The 25,138-nt window shown below is 48.1% G+C and overlaps 1 protein-coding gene across 4 annotated transcripts in view; it reads left to right on the forward strand.

Annotated features, from left to right (window-relative positions):
- The window catches only part of LOC144824416 (uncharacterized), a 552,506-nt gene that overhangs the window by 484,312 nt on the left and 43,056 nt on the right, over positions 1 to 25,138 (forward strand). Inside the window, exon 5 of one of the 4 annotated variants that reach the window (XR_013608937.1) lies at positions 21,735 to 21,796. The exons of the other annotated variants lie outside the window; for them this stretch is intronic. The gene's annotated coding sequence lies outside the window, so the exon portion shown is untranslated. The remainder of the gene's footprint in view (positions 1 to 21,734; positions 21,797 to 25,138) is intronic. 4 annotated transcript variants of the gene reach the window in all.

Raw genomic sequence — 25,138 nt, forward strand, 5'->3', positions numbered from 1 at the left:
CTCCGGAATCTAGGGATCACGGTTCGATCTCCGGCGACAGATTAGCCCAGCACCATGTGACTCTGGGCAATAGGTTGCTTAATCTTCCCGACGGCCCCCAACGCCTAGAGACCTTTACGGGTGATTGTTCGCGCTTTACAAATGTGGATTATTATTATTATGAGCTTCTTTGCCTCTCAGAAGCCCACCCTTCCATACAATAGCATGTTTCCCACGCCCACCAGCATTGGCATGTGAGACAACAAAGGTACCTAACCTCCTCCAAGGCTAAACGTGGCGCCATGTCACTGTTAACACAGCACATATACACCTCGCTGTTCTATGTGTCTTTCCCTCTCAGGATACCTGTTGCACATAACCACAAGAAGTAGCATGGTACACGTCTTCCACCAAGACGAACATCAACCATTTGGCAACATACCACTCTCAACACAGCAAATATACTTCTTGCCCAGGGGCGGCCTTAGGCATGTGCAAGCTGTGCACCTGCACAGGGCCACCAAACCCCAGGGGCCACCACGCCAATATATATCCTTGATATAATAATCCTCTGAGGATGGATGGATACATATGTGCGTGGCGGCCCCTGGCAGGGATTTGGCGGACTCCGGCTCTGTTCCACTTCCAAACACCCTGACCCCCCCCCTCTCTTCACTGGCCTCCACGCTCCACCCCGCCCGGACCCCCTCTTCCGGGGCCTCCTACCTACGCTCCCTGCCCAGGGCCGCCATGAGCCTAGAGCCGCCCCTGTCTTGCCCCTACTAATCTCCTGATCCCTGAACTCTACACTCTCCTTATTTTGGTGGTCCTATGTCTGTAGACCACCAGCGTAGTTGTGGGGCGAAACAGCTGCAGCTTACTCCTTGAAGTACCAACTCACAAACATGACAACATTTTAGACCAGGAAGGTGGGAGATTTGGGGGGGGCGGAAGAATTCCGAGGAATGTGTTTTCTTATAGACTTCTTTTGAAGCAGAGGCAATTTCAGGTGGGAGACAGATAAAATAAAGCCATTCTTTTGTTTAAAAAATAGGGTGTTTCCCACCCGATTCAGGTCTTTCCCACCCGTTTAGGGCCTGTTGTCATGTATGTGCTCGCACTTGCGCCACCTTCCCTCGACCGGTTTTCAAAACTCCGAGACTGGCTCAGCCCAGAATTCGCACCGCTAGCCACCCTGCTAGAATACACGCGCCAAGAAGTCACGCCATTGGCCAAAGCACCGCTATACCCTCATTTCAAGCTGTTTCATTTCGAAGGAATAATTCAGCAGCTGCCATAAAACATAACGAGTCTGCGCTGCTTTTCATATTACGAAACAAGAGATAACATTTTATTTTTATTTTATCTTGCTACAGAAACGACCATAAAAAGTAAACAATGTTAGAACAGTTGGATGTGAAATGGAGGGTGGACACCAGAAAATTTGTAGTCGATCCTTGCCAGCAGCAAGCCACATCGCGCCAGAGAACAGCCATTAATTAGGTTCGATGCAGTTCAAAATGCCAGTGCACGTGACGGGGCGCCGCAAAAAATCGCTTTACCGTTCAACTATGCAACATTAGCTTTTTTTAAATAAAACAGAACATCCTGAGACCCAAGCTATAAATAAAGAGGCAGAAACCTCAGAATAATTATGACACTTTAGAAAATGCTGTTTTGGAATTGACTTTCTTGTGTACCTTAATAGCATGCATTTTCTTCTGTACCCTACGTTTTAAAGGCTCCTACAGAAAAAAGTGCTTATTTCTGGCGGCTTTTCCTGCACAAACAAGACTGAGCTAGAGTCAGGAGCCTGCATTTATAAGCGTGACCACATTATCACAAAATAAAGAAAATAAATCTTATAAAAATCAGTTGCATCCCATGAAACGGGTAAATCCATTCGTTTGAAATATGTGATCAAACAGAAGAAATGGGCTTCTGGCCTAAGTGAGGCTTGGGTCAAGCATTTCACCAGGTTGGCCACTCCTGACATGGCCTCCACGCCTCCCTCTTCGGGGTACAGTCCCCAACACAATAAAATATGCTGCTATGGTCCCACTGCAGAAAAGGCATCCAAGACCATGCAGAACACCGCAGCCAGACTCGTCCTCGGCATCCCTCGACACAAACACATCACCAACACCTGCGAGATCTCCACTGGCTCCCCATTGAGAAGTGAGTAACCTTCAAGATACTCACCCACGCCTACAAATGCCTCCACAACATTGGACCGCAATATCTCAACGACAGAATCTCTTTCCACGTACCCAAGAGAAACCTCCGATCTGCCGACCTTGCCCTGGCCGAACTCCTGCACATCCATAGAGCAAGAACAGGTGGAAAAACCTTCCCCTACATTGCGGCAAGGCTTGGAACAAGCTGCCGACCAATATCAGACGCTCCTCCACCCTGCACATCTTTAGGAAGACCCTCAAGACCTGGCTCTTCGACTGACCGGAGCTGCTCCCCCCTCTCCCAGCGCCTTGAGACCCTTGCGGGTGAGTAGCGCGCTTAAAACTCCCTGATTGATTGATTGACAATGCCAATTTCCAGCCCATCTCAAACTTACCATATTAAGTGTAAGATTCAGGAGAATTGCAATATTTCGTGGAGTCTCCTCCATGGCTGAGTCAAGCTTCAGACCTGCTTGCGGTACCAAGTCCACACGGGCAGAAATCCAGGAGGACCTCCTTGTGCCTGGATGCTTATCAGCCAGCAACCCTCATCTCTCCAAGCCTTCGATCCATTAGACGGACTACTAGGCTACCACAGAAGTGGCGGGGGTCGTTTCCCCTCAGGGGTCCATTCCACTACAGCTCTGGGCCAAGTGAAGGCTTCTCAGGGAGCTAATATGGGGGGGGCTAAAAGCTCAGCACTGAAATAGACACAATAGATCACTGCTCAACCCAGTACTTGCCTTGAGCAAAAGGAAGTACTTTAGTATCATGGCAAAGCCAAAAATGACACCGCTAGATGGGGGAAAGGGGTACAGCTGAAGGGTGTAGCATCTCACCTGCGAGCTCTCAGTCTACGGAGCTCTCTCCAACACTAGGGTACCATAATGTAGTTAATTCTCAGAGTCATGGACTTGGCTAAAAATTAGGTAACGGCGCGAGTTCACTAAGCAATCATCACATTGACAATCCGTAGGTCAAATAGTTGTTGAGCCAGAGTTAACACAAACGAAAGATTAACTTTAAAAAAAAACTGAATTATCTTTGTACGGTCAAGGCTCAGTTTTGAGTTGAGGTCACATGTTAACTGTTGAAAGGACAATAAGGCTGCCGTGGGACTGGGTGGAGCTTTCCTCAGGATTGCATGGTCAGCTTCTTCTTCGGCATCACAGCAGGCAGCAGGCAGTAGCCTTCCTCCTCTCTCGGCTCATTGAAGTGCTCAGCATGGACAGCATACTTGGCGAGTGTTTTGTTACAGCAGTAGAGGCGTCTGGGAAGTGGGACAGGTCTTCTGCATCATCAGTGATGATTCTTAGACCGCGGGCAGTGGACTCGTCCCTCATCCAGGCCGTGGTGGTTATCAGCACAGGGCACTTGACCAGTGAGTCCTCATCTTTGGCAGTTGCAGGGTAGGTATTCTGGAAGGTTGCTTGCAGGCTCATACCACATCAGATAGTGGCACCCCGTTTTACTAGCTTTAGTTTATTCAAACAGTTTTCCACATGACTCTGGTTAGTACCGAATTAATTCCCGATGTAATTTCCCAATCAGCTTCTTCCTCTGGGTGCTCCACATGCCGGATTATTCCTGGGCTCATCATCCTGGGCAGTCTCTCCTCCTGCCTGGCCAGGCACTCTCCTTCCTTCTCTGAGAAGACAGCCAGGCTTCTAAGCACTAGGCACTAGGCATAGCTTCTCCAGCAATCTTCTTCAGGAAGTTGCTCAGATTTCAGGTGACCAGCCCTGGTCTCACAGCAGCTCTTCAAGTTCTCTGTGCATCACTTCATTCTTCAGTCAAGAAGAACTTGGAACTGGAACAAAGTGGTTTGATCCCCCTTTTATTCTAATTTTTCAGACAAGCTATGTGGATCCCTGGCCGAAGGTCCTGGAACCATTATGAGGAGGTTCCCGTTCAAATGTAATTTACTGGGAGTAAATCAGAAATGTTCTTTCGCTTTGGCCATGTTCCCAGATACAGCGATCAAGAAGTGATTAGAGGGTTTAATTTCAGCTATCATTTTCAATAAGTTGTATTCCGTAAGAAGGGGTCATGTGGTACGTTTGTTCTTAGAGTTACACACATTAAGGTCTTTCTTCACGTTTGGGTGGTGTGATAGAGACAGCTATATGGAGTCAACTCTGCATCAGTCTTTCTGCACTGAACTGAATGTTTATGTTTTGCCGCCAGTCCTTCCCAGCTCTGTGACCAAGGAATATGATAGAGCAGTCATCTAGAACGAGGAGTGCCATGATGTTAACAAATGTGCATTGCAGCTTGTATCAGTGAAGATAAGGAGCCCAATGTCATATTGTTCATTGATGTTGGATAGCCTGTGTTTTACTGCTGATCTGCAGTTGTGTAGTAGAGAATGCAGGGCACGTTTCACTACTTTAAAGAAAGAAAATTGTCTGTGGTTCAAGAAGGATCTACATAAGGTGACTGAGCTCAGCATTTGGTAGGGAGTGACCTTCCAGTGACAGTCTGTATTTGTTCACAATAGGAATGAACATGCAGGAAGCAGGTTCTGCAACAGGTTCTGATATTCAGCCAAGTTAGAGCCCGGGTACGGGGTGCGGAAGCCATAACCTTTGAGGAGGGGGTGAATATCTTCTTTGGAGAAGGATGAGTGAGATATTGGGGTGCAGGGTCTGGTTCTCAAGATAGAGATATAACTAGAGTCTACATGGAGCATGTGTCCCAGCAAGCTAAGAGTTGATTGAATGGCGATTAATGTTTTTCCCCAAATCCTTATCCATTTAGTTAGCATATTTATCGTGTTGGAAATTAGTTTGAGAGATTGGAGATCAATCATTTGGAAGCCGTGCTTGCATAGAGCAAGGTGAAATAGCCTCAGGACCTTTCAGTTACTGTGCTCCAGCTCTTTCTTGGTGGTCCCATTTCATGTGCTCCTGGACAGCCTAGTAGCCAACCTGCTGCAGTCACTGGAGTCACAATGCCACACCTGACTTCTGTTTCCCATCACAGGCTGCCTCATTCAACCTTCCCCTAGTCTTCTCCTCTACCCGTCCCTTCCCCTCACTCTCTCTCATTTTTCAATGTCAATGACAAATTCAACATGCTTCCTGGCAGCCACAGTTTTTCCATTTGGTGTCCTCTTCTCAGTGCTTGTCACCTGTCCATTGCCACATTCAGCAGTCTCTTCTTAGGCTTTCCCTGCTCTTTCCTGCACTCTGCAGCTGTCACGTTGTGTCGACAGCCGCGGGGAGGTGGGAAGAATGGTTCCACATGGGTCTCCTCCTTGAATCCGCCCTTGTATTCCTTCAGACATTTGGGCCATCTTGAAGGATGCTCTTCTTTAGATATCCGGACTACGATTGAGTCTGCCAAATCCAAGCAGAAGTGCTATAGAGAACTACAAAGCGGTTGCAATATTAGCAATAATGGTTGGGTAGAAATAGGGATGAGAGTTAAAGGAGTGGTACAATGAGTCTGAAACAAGGCATCTACATGACCTGGGGGGAGAGGCATATTAAAGTAAAGTTGTGAAGTGATTTTTATGGCTATATGGTAAGATGTTCTGATTCCACAATTGGATCTTGAGTCTGGTGTGCTGAATAACGGGGCTGAGGATGGAAGTAGGTTACCGGCCAGAGCTTAACTAATACGTTTCTATGCGAGGGTAACCTCCCCTGCCCCATGAAGTCTACAATCGCTCCATTGAGAGTATTTTGATTTTTGGAGCTCACCCACCGAGGTGCTAGCTGATACCACGGGCACACTTTTGCCATCCAGTGGTCCCAGAGTGTAGGATTGGGTGCGTCTTTTAGGGGACGTAGACCATCCACCCTCCTGGTTTTGTGGTCCTGAAGAAAACCTGGTTAATTATAACCTTCATGGTTGAAACATGTAGACCAAACACATACAGAGATACACGGGCTCATTGCTGCCCTCACTTTATCTCGCCACGATTTTAACATTGTCCAGTTGCTTGCTAATAAAAATTTTTATTTTCCTCAAGTTCAAACCAGGACAATTTTTAACACACCTACTTTTTTCTTTTTTCACGCACCTTCACTCACAACCTGCTCCACTGTAATCAGGTGTTGTAGCACACCCTGATGACGCTAGGTCATTAGAGTGGACCCCGATGATGAAGCATGTCATCACTAGGTGATGAGTGAGGGGTTTTTAACAAAAGGAGACCTTTTGCCTTTTGTCTAAACCATCCACCCCAATAGGAATCTGTGATTTCTTGCTGGTGGTACTCCTTCTTTTGTTTTTCTACAGTTACACCCAGGGGTACAGGAGTACTCCCCGTTCACCTCGGTGAACATAACCCTTGCTCTCCTTTTTGTTCCTTTATGAATAATGGTCTTGCCCATAGGAATGGTAGATGTGGGCAATGTTAGCTGACATTCTGTTATGAAATGAAAGTCCAGTCCAATTGTTTGAATTTTTTCCCCAATGTGTTCATTGGATTTATGCATAAGATGAAACAGCTGCTACAGTCATCTCAGCGGGCAAAGAGTTGCTGCAAATTGCAGTGCATGCAAAATCCATATATGAATCAACATCATCAGCGGCACAGTCATGCCCATTTTAAAATGTCATTAATAAACACTGTTATACCAAACAAAGCATCATAACAAAGGAAACAAGCTCATGAGACTGCACGGAAGAAGGCCCATAGTTCCACCTCCCATACACCAGTGTCCATGTTCTATGACACCAGAGCAAATGGACACTCTTATTTGGTTCTCGCTCCTATTCCCAGCACAGCAGAGATACAAGATTCTGCATAAGTGAGTCTAGATTGGCTGGTGTTCCTGTGAGATACAGCACATTAAAGGAAGACTTATTGGCATTGTTAATGGCTATTGTTAATTGTTAATGGTATTGGCTGCTCTTCCCATGGCTCCTCAGGAGAAAATAGGAGGCTGTGAACGATGCAGGGTGGTGCAAGGGGTCAAACCTGCAATGTTGTTGGGGAGGTCAAATGGAGTGCATTGCAGGACTGCAGCAACGTTAGAGGTGACTGAGCCGCGGCATGCCCTTTGCGCGCATGCTCAGCAACCAAACTAGGGGACATATTTACAAGCCCCTACCGACATCACAACGTCACTATTCAAGGTGTTTTGGTGGCGATAGGGGCTTCGCCTTATTTACAAGTCAGAGTTAAGTCACTTAACGTGGCTTTACTCTGCCTTGTAAGTAATGCACCCCTTCACGCTATACTTATCGTGAAAGGGAGGGCAATGGGTGTTGCTGTGGGCGTTCCACCGTGAGACCCATTAATTTTGACGGTGCCCCATATTTATAAGGGTGGCGTAAATATGGGCAGCGCCAAAATTAAGACCAGGGAAAACCTGGTATTACCCCGGTGAAACAAGGAGAAATGTTTAGTTTCCCCTCGGTTTTGCTGTTTCCATGTGTGCTGCGTTGTGCAGCACACATGGAAACAGCAACACGTCAATGATTGTTTATGTGCAGGCTGGTATCCCTTCCTGCACATAAACAATCATTTTTTTTTTTTAAATGATGTTTTGCAACTACCATGTGTGCTGCATTTAGCAGCACACATAGAAGCCGCAAAACGCCATTTAAAGATTGTTTATGTGCTGGAAGTGACACCTTCCTGCACATAAACAATCTTCCCCTGCAACACAGTCATCCTTGCACTATGGTGCAAGGGTGCTTGCGTTGGCGCAAGGTAGCTAAATTTAGCGCCAGTGCAGGAGGAAACGCAGGGCTGCACAATACTCTTGTAAATATGGTGCAGCCCTGCATTTCTAAAGTAGCGCAGCGTTAGCCTTCTTGGCTTAATGACACGGTTCACCACTTTCATGGTAAATATGCCCGTTTCTCCCATTGGCTGTCTCAGACATTTGATGAATCCAAAGCCATGATCTGAGCCCAAAAGTGCATATGGCTCTCAAGACCAAAAGGGGCAATAGGGAGTGGCAGATGTCAATCATTCTATGACCTAATGGAAATGGTTTGTGATCTCGAGGCCGAGTCAATGAACATGCACAAAACTCTATCTAATGGTTTCAGTTACAAAGGTATCAGTGCTGTCTTTTAGTGACCCTCTACCTGCACATACAAAAATGCCAGGCAAAATGGGTTGGGCTACAAATCTTTTGTTCCATTGAAAGGAATGTTACAGAAGATCTTTGTCTGACATTTCCTGTGAAAGCCAGATTGAGGAGGTCAAATAGAGATGTCAGATTACGAGGAAAATTCGAGGGTTATGTTTTGTAAATATGTAGTAATGGTAGGGTAATGTAAGTCATCTGTGCCTTGATTAAAAAAAAGGGGGTAGGGTGTTGTGTAGTCTAGAACGTTAAGCATGTCATAGATGTCATGCTGTTATGTCATTGCATTCTCGTGGTGAGGTGGATTGGGATGCAAGGTATTATTTATAGGTTAACGTGGTTGGAGCTGAGAGCTGGTGGTTGTGCTTTCCTGCCCTCTTCACCAGTGTGGTCTTACATGAAGAATACACTTCTCATTACAACCATGAAGAAACGGCTGAACCATTTATTTCTTCAATAAAGTCATCTAAAATCTCAGTACATCACATGCACCTCTCCGGCCAGACTATTCAACCCAGGTCAAGGTGCGGAACTTCAAACAAGCACTAAGCATGGGCGAATTGTGCGAATCAGCGGTTCGCGAATTCACAAAAAAATCCCCGAATTTCCCTGCGAAATTGCAGATTCTTTTGCGATTTTGCACCATACTTAACTGGAGTACTTTCTACTGGCTAATCAGTAAGTGCTACCTGGGTAAATGTATAGTGCTTTTCCTGCACTACAGCTGCCTAAAGTGCCAGAAGAGTTGTCTCCAGTGACCATGTGTGTGTTACTATGCCATCGCGCCGAAGGGTGCAGGGGTCCCTTGAGTGAGCTGTCCATCATAGTGGGTAAATGGCGGGAAGACGGTGCACACGCTAGTGTGTGGGCGGGGTCAAACGGGCGAAGCTTCCATGCGAGTTCACATGCCTCTTGTGTGCATAAAAAGTCAGAGACCGATCAGAACAGCAGATGGGGAGAATGAAGCTCCAGTGACCATGTGTGTGTTACTATGTGATCGCGCCGAAGGGCGCAGGGGTCCCTTGAGTGAGCTGTCCACATTAGTGGGTAAATGGCGGGAAGACGGTGCACACGCTAGTGTGTGGACGGGGTCAAACAGGCGAAGCTTCCATGCGAGTTCACATGCCTCTTGTGTGCATAAAAAGTCAGAGACCGATCAGAGCAGCAGATGGGGAGAAAGAAGCTCCAGTGACCATGTGTGTGTTACTATGCCCTCGAGCCGAAGGGCGCAGGGGTCCCTTGTGTGAGCTGTCCACATTAGTGGGTAAATGGAAGGGAGACGGTGTACACGCTAGTGTGTGGGCGGGGTCAAACGGGCGAAGCTTACATGCGAGTTCACATGCCTCTTGTGTGCATAAAAAGTCAGAGACCGATCAGAGCAGCAGATGGGGAGAATGAAGCTCCAGTGATCATGTGTGTGTTCACTATGCCATCGCGCCGAAGGGCGCAGGGGTCCCTTGAGTGAGCTGTCCACATTAGTGGGTAAATGGCGGGAAGACGGTGCACACGCTAGTGTGTGGACGGGGTCAAACGGGTGAAGCTTCCATGTGAGTTCACATGCCTCTTGTGTGCATAAAAAGTCATAGACCGATCAGAGCAGCAGATGGGGAGAAAGAAGCTCCAGTGACCATGTGTGTGTTACTATGCCCTCGAGCCGAAGGGCGCAGGGGTCCCTTGTGTGAGCTGTCCACATTAGTGGGTAAATGGAAGGGAGACGGTGTACACGCTAGTGTGTGGGCGGGGTCAAACGGGCGAAGCTTACATGCGAGTTCACATGCTTCTTGTGTGCATAAAAAGTCAGAGACCGATCAGAGCAGCAGATGGGGAGAAAGAAGCTCCAGTGACCATGTGTGTGTTACTATGCCATCGCGTAGAAGGGCGCAGGGGTCCCTTGAGTGAGCTGTCCACATTAGTGGGTAAATGGCGGGAAGATGGTGCACACGCTAGTGTGTGGGCGGGGTCAAACGGGCGAAGCTTCCATGCAAGTTCACATGCCTCTTGTGTGCATAAAAAGTCAGAGACCGATCAGAGCAGCAGATGGGGAGAAAGAAGCTCCAGTGACCATGTGTGTGTTACTATGCCATCGCGCCGAAGGGCGCAGGGGTCCCTTCAGTGAGCTGTCCACATTAGTGGGTAAATGGCGGGAAGACGATGCACACCGCTAGTGTGTGGGCGGGGTCAAACAGGCGAAGCTTCCATGCGAGTTCACATGCCTCTTGTGTGCATAAAAAGTCAGAGACCGATCAGAGCAGCAGATGGGGAGAAAGAAGCTCCAGTGACCATGTGTGTGTTACTATGCCATCGCGCCGAAGGGCGCAGGGGTCCCTTGAGTGAGCTGTCCACATTAGTGGGTAAATGGCGGGGAGACGGTGCACACGCTAGTGTGTGGGCTGGGTCAAACAGGCAAAGCTTCCATGCGAGTTCACATGCCTCTTGTGTGCATAAAAAGTCAGAGACCGATCAGAGCAGCAGATGGGGAGAAAGAAGCTCCAGTGACCATGTGTGTGTTACTATGCCATCGCGCCGAAGGGCGCAGGGGTCCCTTGAGTGAGCTGTCCACATTAGTGGGTAAATGGCGGGAAGACGGTGCACACCGCTAGTGTGTGGGCGGGGCCAAACGGGCGAAGCTTCCATGCGAGTTCACATGCCTCTTGTGTGTATAAAAGGTCAGAGACCGATCAGAGCAGCAGATGGGGAGAATGAAGCTCCAGTGATTTTTTGGGGCTGATTAAGGAGGTACTGAATTTGACCTTCAACTCGGGCACCTGCTTTATCTTTAAGTGCTTCCTGTTCATGGAGCCTCGTTGTCTACTTGTAACTATTCTCTGACCCTGCTTCGAGGGTCAGAGCAGGGTCAGAGAATAGTTGCAAGTAGGCAACGAGGCGCGCTCAGGAAGCACTTACAGGGTTACAGCAGGTGCCCAAGTTGAAGTTAATTTCTTTGTAACCGTTTTGTAAATGGTTACAAAGAAATTAGCTTCAACTTGGGCACCCGCTGTAACCCTGTAAATGCTTCCGGTGCAAAATCCGGCTCGATGGGGGAGGAGCCAAGCTCGCGTCCGCGATGGCCGCGTTTTAGCTCGGCTCCGTTCGCTTTCCTGTCTGGAACGTCTATCCTGTGTTTTATCCTGCCCCGGGAAGTATTCTTTGATAGACTATGGAACTAAGACATATCGCAGGCACTTACCGTCTGATCCGTCTGTTCCTGGGTGCCGTGGATCCTGAGCTGCACCTTTGTTCGCTTCGGGGCCTCCGGAGCGAGCGGGCCTGAAACTCCTCGGCGGCGCCCAGGCGGGGCGGAGCGCTGTGGCCGGCCCTTGGTGGCGGAGTGGGCTCGGTCGGAGAGGCCGATGTGCAGTTAGACCGGTTACGGCTCTCCGGGCCTGGTCCCGCGGTCCTGCGGCCTGGTGTTGGGGCGCTGCCTTCCATGGACGGGGTTGACCGTGTATGTGGCTCGTCTCCCCTTTGTTCTCCTGTCCGGCCATTTTGAGTCCCTCCGCCCGGACTCGGAGAACGGAGCCGGTGGCGTGGGGGAGCCGGCGACCCTCCTTCTTCTGGTGGCCCGCCTTCCTGCTCTGGAGGTCCTCTGCTGGTGGTCGGCTGTATCCTGTTTGTCCCGCTGGTGGCCGGACGGGGGTCGGAGATTGCCGCGGCCCCGCCGGGCTTCTAAGATGGCGGCCGGCCCCATGTCTCTCAGCCTGGCCGAGACTGGCGACGCTGGTCCGCCGCATGGCACGTTTGCTGAATACCGTAAAGGTGAGCCTACGCTTGGCGACATCCTTGCCGCCTTGCGCTCCTGGAGTGCTCCCATGGCCGCACCTACCGCTGACCTGGAGGAGGATCATTTTGCCGGGCCTGCTGGGCCCCCCCGGTGTGTGCGGCTTCATCGCTGCTGTGTGCTGCTGGAACTTTCCTGGAGGTCGTGGACCCGGCGGCTGCCGCTCATGTGGGTGTAAGGATGTCCGCTGCCCTCAATCATCCTGTGCTCCCCCCTGTGCCGGGGGTCCGCCGGCCGGGTCCCGTCCGGACCGGTCTCGTTGGATCTCCCTTTCCCTTTTTGCCTCGAATGGCCGAACGAAGATCCTGTGATTGCTCCGCCGGGTCGACTTTCCTCCTATTGTCGTCGGAACTGTGCCTGCATTGCCTGAGGTGGTTGCTGTCCTTTCCGGTTTCTCCGGGTCGCAATCGATGTGACTTGTGTGGATTGACGACTGGACTCCCTGTTATTCGCCTCCTGTTCCTCATGATCTGGTTCCTTGTGCGTTGGACGACTACAGCTTGCGATAAACAAGGACAGGGTTGAGATGAACTTGCCTCGGTGGACTATTATCTTGCGGTATGGTCGGATGATCCCTTTGTGACTGTATGACTATGTTCGATTCTCCTTCATGTTCCTGGAGCTTCTCCTTGTGCTTCTTATCTTCCCGTGGGCTCTGAGTATTTTTGGACGGGGGGGTGGGAGCTGATGGTTTTGATTTAGTGGCTTCTCTCCCGTCGTTATTTCCCTATTTCCCTTCTTCTTTTTGTCTTTGTGATTCCTTCTTTACTTTTAACTCTTCTATATTTCGGGTTCTTGTTAGGGCGACAGGCACGCTGCTGGGGGGTAGGCCATAGCCTTCTGCAGGGGTGCAGGGTGGGGTGTGCGGGGTGGGGGGGGGGGTCTGTCATTTTGGTTTTTCCCCTTTTTTGGTTCTATGGCTCTTATGTTTCCCCTTTTTTCGGGACGCGGTGTCGGCATGTGGCCCCCTGGGGTGTTTTTGCTAGCATGGGCCTTCTGGTCTTCCTGCCGTCACGGTTTACTACGCATTCATTACTCCTGTTACCACTAGTTCCATGTGCCGGTCTATTTTTTAGTGCTTCGTTAGCCATGGGGCGCATGCAGTGAGGCTGCGTTCTTTCTTCTCCCCCTTTTTTCCCGATGTCCTTTCCCTTTTTCTCCCCCCCCCCCTTTTTTTCTTTCCTCCCCTGGGTTGTTGTAGCGGAGGGCTTTTGTTTTGCAAGCCTATTTTCAGTTTTGTGTATCATTGTGTGTTCTCGTAGTGGTGGGTGGGCGCTGGGCAGCGGTTGCAATTGCTTATTACTGTGGGACTCACGTTCTGCCTTTGCCAAAATGTAACTGTTCCTTTTGAATTATCCTGTGTTCTATATCTCTGCTTGCTCGCGGCCCGCCGCGGCCCTCTGGACTTTACTGATTGCCATTATTCTGCTATACCCTTTCTTCTATTATAAAATCAACCTTCTCTTATCCTGCTCGTGGTGGCTGCTCTGTGGCTTTTCGCCTTTGCTTCCCGTATGGTTTGCTACAATATCCTGTTGGAGCTTCTGTACCGCCCGATATGTTTCTTTCAGTGTGGTGGCCGGCCCGATGGGTTGTAGGCCCGTATTTGTGAGCACCTTCTGTATAATAAAGGTTTTAAAAAAAAAAAAAAAAAATCCGGCTTGATGGCGAATTCACGAATTTTCCCGCGATTTAGCGCGATTCGCAGACCACGAAATCGCGGAAAATCCGCACATTCCGCAAGCGGAACGAATTTTCCGCCCATACTTAATTGGCACCATGACACTCTCTTTTTTGATTTCAAACAATTTTTATACATTTTTAAGACAAGTACATTGGTGTTTCCATTACGAGGTACCAGCCAATCATGGTTGCTGTTGCAGTAGTTACAGGTACTTGGTAAACGTGTTTAGCTGCACCCCTTTACATTGACTTGCTGGGAGATTAAGGACAGGATGATAGAAAGAGAGAGAGTAGAAAAGAAAGGGTGGAGATAGGTTACAAGAAGTGTTCTAGAGCGACGGGTCTAGTCTGGGTCAACCAATACACCTACCTTAAGTATATACCACTTGCCATAACTCTACCCCTTAAAAAAAAGAGTATGTTCTGTATGACCATCACATGCAGCATACTTCACTCCTAAACAAAGCTGAAGGGAACCCTAACCTAACCTAACTCACAATACGTGTCTCTTCCTCCCAGAACTTCAGTCCTCCTTGTAAGATCCCATTCTGCATGACTGCCAACATAGACATGCATAACACCACATGCAGCACAACCTCCATAAAGACAACATCCAACCTACTGGCACCACTCCACTCTCAACCTTGCCTCTCTACACCTCACCACACTATGGGACACATTTCCTAAACTTTCACGCAACGCAGGTCAGGAAAGTTGCTGCACTTTGTTGTGTGAAAGGGAGAGGGCAAAAATGCTCCATATTTACAAAGATATGGCACATTTTGGCTCTCTCCTTGCGCTGGTGCACTTAAGGCAGCCTAGTGTCAACGCAGGCACCCTTTCACCACGGTGCAGGGATGTCTGCGTTAAAAGGGGAAACGCTTTTGTGCATGAAGGTATACATTCCTGCACAAAACAATCTCTTGAGGTATTTCGAGTACAGCACGCTTAGAAAGAGGACACATATGTTATGTCTTGTAACAATAGAATGTTGGTATCCTAGTGACTGTTTCCATGTCCCAATGCAATCTGTGACTCGAGCTCCTGGTTGGGAACATTAGAGCAGAGGAGTGGAGGCCAGTTGCAAAGGAACTGCTGGAGTTCCCGGGGGCCATATATATATATAAACATACTAATAAAGAAGTTCTACTTCAGACCGTGACTCCGGTCTTTCCCAAAAATAACGAGGAGAAAACAAGATTTTCTTCTCATTACTGCCAAACTCTGGGAGACATCATGATTTCACGCAATCCCAGGTTTACAAACCTTTGTAAATCTGGGATTGTGTGGTATCCTTGGGTGAACGCCCATGTGCCACCCATGGGACACCTCCCAGAATGAAATGTAACGCAATGCAGCGCAAGCCAGTGCATTGCATTATATATTGTTTTAACAAAGCCATGCAAATCAGAGCAAATTACCCCTAGCGTGGCTTTGTAAATATCTACTAGCATTTTGCGTCCTGGAAGCAACACAAAAGAGGTGCAGCAATGACGCAAAATGTTAGTCAACCCGCCCCTGAGCGTCTTTCCCTCTCAGAAGCCTACCCTTCCATACAATAGCGTGATCCCCACGCCCACCAGCATTGACATGTGCGACACCAAAGGTTGCATCGTACCTAACCTCCTCCAAGACTAAACGTAGTGCCATTTAACTAGTAACACAGCATGTATACACCTCCTGTTCTATGTGTCTTTCCCTCTCAGGATACCTGTTGTACGCAACCACAAGAAGTAGCATGGTACACGTCTTCCACCAAGACGAACATCAACCATTTGGCAACATACCACTCTCAACACAGCAACTATACTTCTTGCCCCTACTACTCTCCCTGTCCCAGAACTCTACACCATCCTTACCTTGGTGGTCCTAGGTCTGTAGACCCCCATCTCCGGTGTGTAGCGAAAGCTGCAGCATACCCCTTGAAGTACCAACTCACACCCATGACAACATTTTAGACCAGGAAGGTGGGAGATTTAGTGGGTGGAAGGGGGTGGAGAGGGGGTAATCCGAGGTGTGTGTTTTCTTATGGACTTCTATTGAAGAAGAGGCAATTTCAGGAGGGAGACAGCTAAAATAAAGCAATTGTTTTGCTTAAAAATTGGGTGATTCCCACCCGATTCGGGCCTGTTGTCATGTATGTTCTCGCTCTCGCCTCACTTTCCCTCGACCGGTTCTCAAAACTCCGAGACTGCTTCAGCTCAGAATTAGCACCGCTAGCCACCCTGTTAGAATTCAAGCGCCAAGAAGTCACGTCACTGGCCAAAGCACCGCTATACCCTCATTTCAAGCTGTTTCATTTCGAAGGAACATTTCAGCAGCTGCCTTAAAACATAACGAGTCTGCGCTGCTTTCCATATTACGAAACATGAGATAACATTTTTATTTTATTTTATCTTGCTAAAGAAACGACCATTAAAAGATAACAATGTAAACAGTTGGATATAAAATGGAGGGTGGACACCAGAAAATTACGACCATTAAAAGAAAACAATGTAAACAGTTGGATATGAAATGCAGGGTGGACACCAGAAAATGTGTAGTCGATCCTTGCCAGCAGCAAGCCGCATCGCGCCAGAGATCAGCAATTAATTAGGGTCGATGCAGTTGAAAATACCAGTGCACGTGATGGGGCGCCGCCAAAAACCGCTTTAGCGTTCAACCATGCAACATTAGCTTTTAAAACAAAATAAGAACATCCTGAGACCCAAGCTATAAATAAAGAGGCAGAAACATCAGAATAATTATGACACGTTAGAAAATGCTGTTTTGCAATTGACTTTCTTGTGTACCTTAAATAGAATACATTTTCTTCCGTACCCTAATAACATAGGGGCATATTACCAACAAGTAGCGATAATTATCGCTAAATAGGCTTAGCGACAATTTTTTTTTATCGCTGCCTATCGCTGGATATGTTAGCACGAAAACATGCTATTAGCAACGTTTTTCTCCATTGTGCTAAAATATCCAGCGATAGCGGCGAAATGCATGAATATCGCTGAGAATACAGCGATATTCACGCATTAGCGACGAAATGCTCTTAGCCATGTTATCCACCTCCCATTGGATAACATGGCTAAGAACTGGTCTGAGCAGGCGTTAGTTTTTGGCGATAGCGGGAATATTTAAGGGGTATATTATCAAGGGGTTTATCTCCGCTTTTTTGGCTTTAAAAGCCAAGAAAGCGGAGATAAAATTATCTCCCTATTACCAAGCTGTCGCTAACACCAGTTAGTGACAGCTAATAGGAGATAGCGACCATCTTGGGCCCCGCTTTGCATGTCAGTGATATTTATCACTAATGACATGCAAAGTGGGCGTGCCAAGATGTTAGCGACTGGAAACAGTCGCTAACATCGCTATCTCCTATTACCAACTTTTGGAGATATTCGCGCTAAGCGCGAATATCTCCAAAAGCTAACACCTGCCCTGAGCAGTTCTTCACCATGTTATCCAATGGGAGGTGGATAACATGGCTAAGAGCGTTTGCTCGATAATGCATGAATATCGCTGACTTTTCAGCGATATTCATGCATTGCGGCCGTTTTTTATCGCATTTGCGATAAACCTTGCTAATAGCAAGGTTTATCTGCGATAAAAATCGCCGATGTGCGGCGATAATTTTTGTCTCTAAACAAGTTAGAGACAAAAATTATCGCTAGTTGTTGGTAATATACCCCTAAATCGCTACGCCTGCCTTGCTAATGGGCGATAGCGACGTTAGCGACTGCTTTCAGTCGCTAACAGGTTGGGTACGCCCACTTTGCATGTCATTAGCGATAAATATCGCTGACATGCAAAGCGGGCCCCAAACCGCTCGCTATCGCCTAAAAGCTGTCGCTAACACCAGTTGACGACAGCTTGCTAATAGAGCAATAGAATTATCACCGCTTAGCGGCCGAAAACGGCCGCTAAACCGGCGATATTTGCCTATCGCCACCCTTGGTAATATGCCCCATAGTTTTACAGTTTCCAACAGAAAAAATATTGCTTATTTCTGGCGGCTTTTCCTGCACAAACAAGACCGAGCTAGAGTCAGGAGCCTGCATTTATAAGCGTGCCCACATTTTCACGAAATAAAGAGAATCAATCTCATAAAATCAGTTGCATCCCATGAAACGGGTAAATCAAAGAGTCTGAAATATGTGATCAAAGAGAAGAAAAGATTTCCGCCCTAAATGACTCTTAGGTCAAGCATTTCACCAGGGTGTCCCACAGCTGAAAAAGCATCAAAGACCATGCCAACTTCCAGCCCATCTCAAACTTACCATATTAAGTGTCAGATTCAGGATAATTGCAATATTTCATGGAGACTCCTCCATGGCTGAGTCAAGCTTCAGACCTGCTTGCCGTACAAAGTCCACACGGGCAGAAATCCAGGAGGACCTCCTTGTGCCTGGATGCTGAACAGCTGCCAACCCTCATCTTTCCAAGCCTTTGATCCATTAGACGGACTATTGGGCTTCCACTGAAGTGGCGGGGTCGTTTCCCTCAGGGGTCCATTCCACTACAGCTCTGGGCCAAGTGAAGGCTTCTTGGGGAACTAGTAAGGGGGGGGCTAGAGACTCAGCACTGAAATAGACACAATCGATCACTGGTCAACCTAGTACTTGCCTTGAGGACAAGGAAGTTCATTAGTATCACGGCAAAGCCAACAATGACACAGTTAGCTGGGGAAGAGGGGTACAGCTGCAGGGTATAGCATCTCACCTGCGAGCTCTCAGTCTAAAGCACTAGCTCCAACACTAGGGTATCATATTATAGTTAATTGTCAGAGTTATGGACTTGGCTAAAAATTTGGTACAAGTGCGAGTTCACTAAGCAATCATCACATTGACAACCTGTAGGTCAAATAGTTGTTGAGCCAGAGTTAACAGAAATGAAAGATTAAATTAAGAAAAAGCAGAATTATCTTTGTACGGTCAAGGCTCAGTTTTGAGTTGAAGTCACATTACTTGCTCAAAGGAGATATGGCTGTCGCGGCACTGGGTGGAGCTTTCCCCAGGACTGTATTGTCAACTTCTACAATCACTGGGCAGCAGGAAGTGGCCTTGCTCCTCTCTCGGGTCATAGAAGTGATCAGCATGGACAGCACACTTGACAAGTGCTTTTTTACAGCCGGAGAGGCGTCTGGGAAGTGGGACAAGCCTTCTGCTTCATCAGCATTGCAACTTGTGTCAGTGAGGATAAGGAGACCAATATCATATTGTTCATTGATGTTGGATAGCCTGTGTTTTACTGCTGATCTAGAGTTGTGTAGCAGAGAATGTAGGACACATTTCACTACTTTAAAGGAAGAGAATTGTCTGTGGTTCAAGAAGGATCTAGATAAGGTGACTGAGCTCAGCATTTGTTAGGGAGTGACCTTCCAGTGACAGTCTGTATTTGTTCACAATTGAAATGGACATGCTGGAAGCAGGTTCTGCAAGATGGTAGGTTGCATCACTCTGATAGTCAGCCAAGTTAGAGCCCATGTCCATAGAGCGGAGGCCATAATCTTTGAGGAGGGGGTGAATATCTTCTTTGGAGAAGGGTGAGTTAGATATTGAGGTGCAGGGTCTGGTTCTCAAGGTAGAGATATAACTAGAGTGTACAGGGAGCATGTGTCCCAGCGAGCTAAGAGTTGATTAAATGGCGATAGGTGTTTTTTCCAAATTAAGTCATCAATTTCATTAGTATATTGATCATGTTAGAATTGAGTTTGAGAGATTGGAGATCAAGCATAGGGAAGCCGTGCTTGCATAGAGCAAGGTGAAATAGCCACAGGACCATTCAGTTACTGTGCTCCAGCTCTTTCTTGGTGGTCCCTTTTCATGTGCTCCTGGACAGCCTAGTAGCCAACCTGCTGCAGTCACTGTAGTCACAATGCCACACCTGACTTCTGTTTCCCATCACAGCCTGCTTCTTTCAACTCTTCTCTACTTGTCCCTCCCCTCACTCTCTCTCTGTCATTTTTCAATGACAATGCCACAAACAGCATGTTTTCTGGCAGCCACTGCTGTTTTCCATTTGGTGTCCTCTTCTCAGTGGCTGTCACATATCCACTGCCACCTTCATCAGTCTCTTCCTAGGCTGTCCCTGCTCTTTCCTGCACTCTGCAGCTATCACGTTGTGTCGGGAGCCGCGGGGAGGTGGGAGGAATGTGTCCACATGGGTCTCCTCCCTGCCAAGCGGCACTCCCTGCAGCCGCCCTATGTGCATTCCTAACAGACATTTGGGCCATCTCGAAGGATGCTATTCTTTAGATATCCGGACTACAATCGAGCCTGCCAACTCCAAGTAGGAGTGCTATAGAGAACTACAAAGCGGTTACTAAATTAGCAATAATGGTTGAGTAGAAATAGAGATGAGAGTTAAAGGAGAAGTATATTGAGGCTGAAAGAAGGCATCTATATGACCTGTGGGGGAGGGAGAAGGCACATATTAAGATAATGTTGTGAGGTGATTTTTATGACTATGGGGTAAGATTATCTGATTCATAATTGGAATCTTGAGATCTAGTGTGCTGATTAATGGTTTTGCCATTAGGAATGGTAGCTCTGGACAATGTTAGCTGAGATCCTGTTAAGGAAATTAAAGACTCCAGTCCAGTTGTTTAAAAAAAAAAATTATGTGTTTGTTGGATTTTATGCATAAGATGAAACAGCTGCTACAGTCATATCAGCGGGCAGAGAGCTGCTGCAAAAAACGGTGCATGCAAAAGCCATATATCAATCAACAACATCAGCGGCATAGTTGTGCCCGTTTTGAAAATATCATTAATAAACACTTTGATTTCAAACAAAGCATCATAACAAAGGAAACAAGCTCATTAGACTTCATGGAAGAAGTGAGAGGAGAAGGTGAAGGTAGGGATACAGCCCCGAAAGGCACCCGCTAGGTGTAAAAAACTAACATTTGTGTGTAGTCATGTCACCTACCGGGCGGGAAGAGGGGAAGGGAAGAGGGGAAGGGAAGAGGGGAAGGGAAGAGGGGAAGGGAAGCGGTAGAGGGAAGAGTGAGAGGGCAGCCTATCCAGGATAGGTGGGCAATGGGAACGCGGCATATACAGGGGAGGGCAACCATGTGCGCTGGGGAGTGTAGATGTGATGAGATGATTGTGTGACTACGAGATCTAGTAGGGCCCACGTATCGTGTTAGAGGCACTCGCCCCTGCGCGAGCCAACATGCCATCTCCAGTCCAATTGTTGAGTTGAATTTAAACACAAGAGTCGAAGAAGAAAAGGTGGTGGTATTTGAGTCAGAAGGTAAGAGAGTGGGGTGATCAGAGGAAGAAAGTTAAGATGCTGGACAGGAAAAACTTTGTGGTAGAAAAACTACAATCACTGGCAAATTAACTTGCTTACTAGAGGTACCGTGTGACCCTGTAAACTTCTGTATACATTGACCCATCGAAGAACTATAATCCAATCAGAAAGGATCTATATAATTTCTCAATTAGTGAAACACGTCCCCATCCGCAACTTGGAACATCTTACAACTGAATAAATTTATTTGCAACTGTTACTTTGACCATAAAGCATAATCGATTGTATTGGAAAAAATGTACATTGTGTCCGATTGCTCACGATCAAATCAGTTGGTGTCAGGGTGTATTTTAATTTCCTTTCAATTTGTTGAGGTAAGTGGAACCAGGTTTGGAGCGGTGGGTTTCTCCAAGGTAGCTGTGCAATAGATGAATATATGTGATTTAGCAATAAATATACAAGCTGAAAGAGAGAGGAAACAACACAAAGAAATGCAGTGAGTGCCAGAGTCTTTCGATGCCCAAACAATCATACATGACGTGAGGGAAAAAAAGTAGATGATAACAATAGTTTATGAGTTTAGCATCAGGAAGTGGAAAGTCATCTAGTCAAATAATCCCTGTCCTCTTTCACATCGGGCCATCCAACGGGTGGGGATTTTGATGTGAACGAAGTTGTGGTTTTAAAGAGAAAAGGTATTGGTTCAGATCAGCATAAACCTAGATGGAGAAGCCAAACGAGCACGAGGTTGTTCCAGATCCTCGGGGCACTGATGGAAAAGACCTAATGTCGTTTTTTTTTCTTTTTCAAGCTTTGTAGTCTCTACTTCGGTGGCCTGGCGGCGGCCAGGGGTGCAGAGAACCGCCAGAGGGGGTAAGTATCATGGTTAAGTGTATTGCCAGTGGTCTGGAGAGTCATATTTTACTAATTGAGTTACTTCACACATCACATTTTGCCTCCACATTCAAAGAGAACGTAATAATAGTGGATACTATTGCTCCTGAGGCGGAAAGCCGGGAGTGCGCTGAATTGTAGCTGTTGTTTTTAACATTTGTGTAACTTTTTAAACTGACCTGATTTTTCCTCGCTACCATACTCAGGGGCCACACCACGCCCCATTCTTTGACCGTGCAGCAGATTAAGCGCTGACACGGGACTCTCAGGAAAAGCAAACACCCCGCCGCCATCACTGGCGAGGTCGCGGGCCACGCCCCTTTGCGAGACCACGCCCCCCCTAGCCGTTCCTCGGCACATATAAAAATGTGCAACTTCAGGACGCGCAGCGGACGAGCGCAGCGGGCGCGCCGTCTGCGCGCCAAAGTCCAGCCCATCTGCGCCCGTCCGCGGCCAGACGGGCCCGGGGCCTTGGGCGCTGCCCCTTCCATTACTTACTCTTCTGCCACACTTAGAGGCCTACAACATCCTCCTTGTGCCCTTCTGTCTACAATCTGGGACCGCCTTGTATCCCTTGGCATATCGGCTGACACACCTTGTCCTAGGCTCACCCAAAAATCCTTGTCGGCCTCCATCCCATCCGAGACCCAGATTCGTATACTATATCTCAACACACGTTCCCTCCCCCAACATCACGCCGATATTTTTCTCCTGTTGACAGCTGAGAACCCTGAAGTCCTGTTACTTACTGAGGCCTGGCTGTCTGATCTCTCCCTTCCCGACATCCTGGCTGCCCTACCTCCTAACTACTACATGTTGAATGCCAATCGGCCTACAGCTCGTCGTGGCGGGGGGGGTGGCGGCAATCATACGTAAAGATCTGACACTTATTGCGTCTTCTTCGCTATGTCTCCCGGAGGCTGAGAATCTTGTCATTAATCTAGCAACGGAAGCTGGTGCTTTGACCCTTATCGTCCTATATCGCCCCCCTACCCCTATGCCCCTGTTTCCCGCTGCCCTTAGAGAACAGCTCACCGCCCTGATGACCTCTTCTGCCCGCATCGCCATGTTTGGTGATTTCAATTACTGGTTTAACCATACCGATGCCGGCCCCCACGCCACTGAACTGTTTGAGGCACTCTTTAGTTGAAACCTGACCCAGCATGTCACACCCCTACCCACATCGGGGGCCACATTCTGGATCATATCTGGACGCAGGGGGTATCGCTCTCCTGTCCGAGTGTCTCCCCTTGCGTCTGGTCTGACCACTCGCTGATCGAGTCCTCTATTTCTGTAAAGGGCCTGGTCAAGCCACCCCCTCTGGCGGGTGGGACCGCCCGGAAATGGAACGCGCTTGACTCCTCTGCCTTTCTCTCCTTTCTTGCGGAGACTCAGCCCCTACCCAGTAATGCTCTTAGCGTCAATATATTGGACGCTAATATCGCTCACTGGCTCACTACTGCTAGCAACCAATTCGCCCCCCTGTCCCGTTTCCCTCGCTCACGCCATAGCAAATCCCACAAATGGTTCAACTTAACGCTGAAATCACAACACCTCGAGCTGCGCCAATTGGAGCGTAGGTGGAGGCGCAATTACTCTAGTGTAGACAGGGAGGCGTACGTGCTCGCACGTAAAGCATATAAAAAAGCCATCATCACAACTAAGTCTGCTTTTTTTTCTGAGAGAATATCAACAGCCCCCAACAAATCTAAAGAGATCTTCAAGATCCTTGGTGAATTAACATCGGACACCAGGACACTCCCGAATTTGCTTCCCTCCGCAGAGTCATGTAATGCCTTGAACACCTTCTTCATTGACAAAATCCTGGCAATTAAAAAGTCCATCCCTTCCCCTCTCTCAGCTATTGCTGTAGTCCCTCCCATCAACACTTTCACTCTGACTTGTTTTCCCACACTCGATCCCGACTCTCTAGCCAAGTTGGCTACTTGGGTGAAATCTGGCTCCCCCAAGGATTGTTGCCCTCCTTCTGTGTTTCGTGACATCTGTCATGCTCTACCGCACTGCATTCTACCCCTACTCAACACCTCCCTTAATTCTGGCACAGTCCATAGTTCTTTCAAGGAGGCCGTACTGGTACCCTTGCTAAAAAAAACTGGCGCGGACCAAGCGGTCCACGCCAACTACCGGCCCATCTCTCTCTTGCCTTACCTGTCTAAAATCTTGGAGGCACATGTGACTACTTGCCTCTCGCAATTCATCGAGGTGTCCAACTTCCTGGAAACGAACCAGGCCGGTTTCAGACCAGCACATTCTACCGAGGCTGTGATCCTCGCCGTATTGGACAACCTCAGATGTAATGCTGACAGAGGACGCCCCCAGGCATTGGTCCTATTGGATTTGTCGCGGCATTCGACACGGTGGATCATAACATCTTACTCCACCGTGTCGAGTCCGCCGGAGTCCGCGGGCTCGCCCTGTCCTGGGTTAAGTCTTTCTTAGAGGGTAGATCCCAAGCAGTTAGCTTGGGTCCCTTCAGCGCCACCAGTGCACCACCACCCTGCGGGGTTCCCCAGGGCTCTTCTCTGTCCCCCCTCCTCTTCAATCTGCATCTTCAGCCTCTTATTCACTCCCTGGGTAGCTGGGACGTCACCGTATTCAATTACGCCGACGACTTACAAATTATTTTTCCCCTTTCCTCCCCTGACGCCGTCACCAACTTTAAGGCGGTCATGATACACATCCAGCATTGGATGAATCAAAATCAATTAAAGCTCAATCCTGGGAAAACTGAGCTCCTCCTCCCTGGGAGAAGCGCTTCCCACTGGGGCCCCCAGTACTGGCCATCTGAGCTTGGTCCGTCTCCTTCTCCTGCTGGCTGTGTAAAGAGTCTCGGTGTCATTATTGACTCTGAGCTCACTCTCAAGGCCCAGGTGAGCGCCGTAACATCTTCCTGTATGTTCCAGCTACACAGGATATGGAAAGCTGCCCACCTCTTGACCCCTGAAGCTCTGCTACAAGTCCTAATAGCACTGGTGCTGTCTCGTCTGGATTTTTCCAATTCCTTGTATCTTGGCCTTTCCAAATCCCTGCTGTCTAGGCTACAGATCATCCAAAACCAGGCTGCCAGACTGGCATTTAAAATCCCCAGATGGCAGTCCGCCAAACCTTTATTACATCAACTACATTGGCTACCAGTCCGTGAAAGAATAGCCTTCAAGGTTGGCTGCCTGGTCTTTAAAGCCTTGACTGGTCCCTCTCCTGTCTTCTTGAAGTCCTTGGTTATCCCCTACTGCCCTTCCCGCACTCTGAGGTCCACTCATCTTCAGCTTCTAGTCATTCCCCGGTTCAAACGTATCAAAT

This window comes from Lissotriton helveticus, chromosome 3_1 (genome assembly GCF_964261635.1).
Source record: "Lissotriton helveticus chromosome 3_1, aLisHel1.1, whole genome shotgun sequence".
In the NCBI taxonomy this organism is placed as follows: domain Eukaryota; kingdom Metazoa; phylum Chordata; class Amphibia; order Caudata; family Salamandridae; genus Lissotriton; species Lissotriton helveticus.